Source organism: Ovis canadensis, chromosome 14, assembly GCF_042477335.2.
Source record: "Ovis canadensis isolate MfBH-ARS-UI-01 breed Bighorn chromosome 14, ARS-UI_OviCan_v2, whole genome shotgun sequence".
Classification (NCBI taxonomy): domain Eukaryota; kingdom Metazoa; phylum Chordata; class Mammalia; order Artiodactyla; family Bovidae; genus Ovis; species Ovis canadensis.
This window is the reverse complement of record NC_091258.1, coordinates 68,849,638-68,854,617: the sequence shown is the minus strand read 5'-3', so window position 1 is coordinate 68,854,617 and position 4,980 is coordinate 68,849,638.

Genomic DNA, 4,980 nt, shown 5'->3' with positions numbered 1-4,980 from the left:
GCTCTCAGAATCTGTGTACAGTTCTTAGCCACAAAGTAGACCAAGGTGCTCCCATGTGCTGGGGCAGGGGCTGGGCACCGGGGGGAAGTGAAAGTGCTGCAGGCCCCAAGTGGGAAGATCCCCAATGCAAAGGGGTGATTTAGCAGTACCAAAACACCCAGAGCGGAAGCTGAGCCTAGGGCAGTACTTCCTGCTTTGGCAACGAGGCCCCGAAAAGGGGAGGCCCCACAGGAGTCAAGACTGAGCCCAGGACCTTGGCCGTTAGATCCAGGTTTGCAATACCTGATCATCTTTAGGCCTGAGCTCCACAGCCAGCAGCCTCTGCAATCTCCCCTGACATCCTGCAGGCTTCTCACTTGTCAAGTCCCAAATCCCCATCGATGTTTATTTAACATTATGGATGTTCCTACCATTTCAACATCTACCCAGGAAAACCAGACCTCCTTAGAGAGCCAGTTCCCTCTCTCTCTTCTGAGCAATCTCATTCACTTTTTTTTTTTTTAAGGCTCTGAATGTAATTTATTTTCTTATTAATGTCATCAAAAATCAATTCATATTAGTAACATTCTGATTTTTAACTCTAGACTTTCTTTTTTTTAACCCCAATTTTATTGAGGAATAACTGACAAGTATGATTATGTATATTTAAAGTATACAGGAAAATTTTATATATGTGTATTAGGAAATGGCAACCCACTCCAGTACTCTTGCCTGGAGAATCCCATGGAGGGAGGAGCCTGGTGGGCTGCAGTCCATGGAGTTGCAAAGAGTCGGACACGACTGAGCGACTTCACTTTCTTTCACTTTTCATATATATACATATATATAGTGGAATGATTACCATGCTCAGGATAATTAACATGTTCTTCATCTCACATAGTAAACAGTGTTTGTGTGTGTGTGTGTAGAACACTTAAATGTACTCTCAGCAACTTTCCAGCACACAATAGTGTATTATTAACTATGTTACCATACTGTACATTTAGATCCTCAGATCAGAACTTACTCCTCTTATAACTGAACATTTATACCCTTAGACCTATGTCTCCCCATTTTCCTTACTCCCCAACCCATCCTACCATTCTATAATCTGTTTCTATGAAATTGGACTTAAAAAATTTTTTTAAAGATTCTACATACAAATGATACCAGTATTTAACTTTCTATCTGTGGCTAATTTCATCTAGCATAATGTCCCCCTCAGGTTCATCCACATTGTCCCAAGTGGCAGGACTGTCTTCTTTTTTATGGCTGAATAATATTTCATTGTAATACATACATTAGAAATATATATATCACATTTTCTTGATCCATTCATCTGTTGAAGGACATTTAGATTGCTTCCATATCTTGGCTATTGTGAATAATGCTGCAATGAACATGAGTGAAAAGATATCCCTTCAAGAAACTGATTTCATTTCCTTTAAATATGTACCCAGAGTGGGATTGCTGGAGCATATGGTGCTTCTATTTTTAACTTTTTGAGGAATCTCCATATTGTTTGTCATAGTGGCTTCACCAATTCATCTTCACACAAAAGTGTACAGTGATTCCTTTTTATCTGTATCCTTGCCAACACTTGATATCTCTCTTTGAAAACAGCTATCCTAACTCTTACGTGGTGGTATTGCATGGTTTTGATAGTTTTGATTTACATTTCCCTCATGAATAGCGGGGCTTCCGAGGTGGCACTAGTGGTAAAGAATCTGCCTGCCAATGTAAGACATAACAGATGCGGGTTCAATCTCTGGGTGAGGAAGATCCCCTGGAGAAGGAAATGGCACCCCCCTCCAGTATTTTTGCCTGGGAAAACCCATGGACAGAGGAGTCTGGTGGACTACAGTCCATGGGGTTGCAAAGAGTTGGACACGACTGAGCAACTGAGCAAACACACACGCACACACGCACATGATTAGTGGTTGAGCACCTTTTCATGCCTCTGTTGGCCACTTGTATGTTTTCTTCAGAAAAAAATTGCCTATTCAGATCCTTCCCCCATTTTTTCAAATTGAGTTATTGGCTTTTTTTGCTGTTGAGTTGTATGAATTATTTATGTAATTTGAATGTTGTTAGCCCTTTATCAGGTATATGGTTTGCAAATATTTGATCCCAATATATCAATATTGAATATTTGAATATTTCAATATATCATATCAATTTTTGAATATTTCAATATATCATTTCCTTTTTTAAAAAAATTATATTTATTTATTTTTGGCTGGGCTGGGTCTTTGTTACCACACCACCTTTTCTCTAGTTGCGGTATGCAGACTTCTCATTGCAGTGGATTTTCTTGTTGCAGAGCTCGGGCCGTAGGGCACTTGGGCTTCAGTAGTTGCAGCTCCCGGGCTCTAGCGCCCAAGCTCAATAGTTGTGGTGCATAGACTTAGTTACTCTGCATGTGGGACCTTCCCAGGGATGGAACCCGTGTCTCCTGCATTGGCAGGTGGATTCTTTTCCACCGAGCCACCAGGGAAGCCCTTGATTGTTTCCTCTGGTTTGCAAAAGATCTTTGGTTTGATGTACTCTCACTTGTTTATTTTAGCTTTTGTTTCCTGTGCTTTTGGTGTCTTATCCAATAAACTACCACCAAGACCAATTTGGTGAAACTCAAGGAACTGTTTTCCTATGCTTTCTTCTAGTTTTATAGTTTCAGGTTTTACATTTAAGTCTAATCCTTTTCGACTTTTGTGAGTAGTGTATGACAGTGGTTCCGTTTCATTCTTTTGCATCTGGATACGCAGTTTTCCCATTTATTGAAGAAACTGTTCTTTTCCTATCATGTGTTCTTGGCACCCTTATAAAAATTAGTTGACTGTATATGCATGAGTAAATTTATGGGCTCTCTATTATGTTTCACTGGTTTATGTGCTAGTTTTTATGCCAGTACCATATTGCTTTGATCACTGTAACTTTGCTCCAGGCAAGAACACTGGAGTGGGTTGCCATTTCCTTCTCCAATGCAGGAAAGTGAAAAGTGAAAGTCAAGTCACTCAGTCGTGTCCGACTTTAGCAACCCTATGGACTGCAGCCCACCAGGCTCCTCTGCCCGTGGGATTTTCCAGGCAAGAGTACTGGAGTGGGGTGCCATTGCCTTCTCCGTTGTATATATTACAAAGTTTGAAATCAGGAAGTACGATATCTCCCATTGTGTTCTTTCTTGAGATTGCTTTGGCTATTCAGGGTCTTTTGTAGTTCCATACAAATTTTAAGATAGTTTTTTTCCTATTTCTGTGAAAAATGCAATGAGAATTTTGATAGGGATTACACTGAATCTGTAGATTATTTGGGGCACTATGGGGATTTTCACAATATTGATTCTTTCAGTCCAAGAACATGGGATATCTTTGCATTTTTTTGTGTCTTATTCAGTTTCTTTCCTCAGTGTCTTATAGATTTCAATTTACAGGTCTCTCAGTGTTTTATTGTTTTTGACACAATTACAAATGGAATTGCTTTCATAATTTTTTTAAAGATAGTTTGTTGTTAGCGTATAGAAATGCAGTTGACTTTTGTGTGTTGATTTTTATCCTGTAACTTTATTGAATTCAGTTGTTAGTTTTAACAGGGTTTTTTTTTTTTTTGTGGGGTTTTAGGGTTTTCTACAATAGATCATGTCTGCAAACAGATAATTTTCTTCTTTTTTGATTTGGATAAGTTTTATTTCTTTTTCTTGCCTAATTGTTGCGGCTAAGACTTCCAGTACTATGTTGAATAGAAATGGTGAGAGCAGGCATTTTTGTATTGTTCCTGATCTTAGAGACAAGGTTTTTAAGCTTTCGCCATTGAGTATATGTTAGCTGAGGGTTTGTCATATAGGGTCTTCATTATGTTGAAGTACGTTCCATCTACACCTAATTTATTGGAAATTTTTATCATGAAAGGATGTTGAGTTTTCTCAAGAGCTTTTCTAATGAAATGATCATATGCTTTTTTATCCTTCATTCTGTTAGTGTGGTATCACATGGTTGACTCTATCCTGTGAATCATCAAAATTTCCCTCCCTACCAACACTTTCCTATTAGCACACAATCATGCTATTATTTCTTCCATCTAAAAACTCATTCATTGACCACACATCCTTCTATACCTCTGTCCCATTTCTTCCTCTTCTTGATAACAAAATCCATTAAAAATATGGCTATGCTCACTGCTACTTCTTCTCTTCCAAGTCTCTCAATATGACTTTCATTCTGACTTGTACACCAAAACCACTTTGGTCAAAGTCACCAATGATATCCATGTGGTCAATTCTTGGTCCCCATCTTACTTGACTTCTCTATATCACTGGTTGTGGTCCCCACACAGGTAGCATCAGCCTCAGCTGGGCATTTGTTAATATTCTCAGTCCTCATCCCAGACCTATTGTTTGTGGGTTGAACGTGGTCCCCCAAATATATGTCTTTGTCCAAACCACTGGAACCTGTGAATGTGACCCTACTCATTTTTTTAACCCTATTTGGAAAAGTGGTCTTTGAAGATGTAGTTAAGGATTTCAAAATGAGATTATCCTGGCTAATCTGAGTGGGCCCTAAATCTAATGACGAATGTTCTTAAAAGAGACACTCAAAGCAAAGGCACTCCTAGAGGAGACGAAGACAGAGGCAGAGATTGGAGTTATTCAGATATAAGCCAAGGAATGCCTGGAAACTATCCTTAGCCTACACACATCCTATTGTCTGCCTAGAAGCCATAGGGATCCTCCTGTTAAAACATGAGTCACTTCTTGACTCAGAACCCTCTAATAGTTTCTTATCTCACTCAGGAAAAAAACCCCAACTTCCTATCATGACCTCCAAGGGCCTCCATAAAATACTCTGACCCTTATCACTTCTCTTATCTCACCTAATACCCACCTTCCCCTCAATCACTGGGATCCAGTTATATTGGCTTACTTGCTGTTTCAAGAACCTGTCAAGTATACCTCTGCCTCCAGACCTTTGTCATTGCTGTCCCCTCTGCCTGGAATGCTCTTCCTCG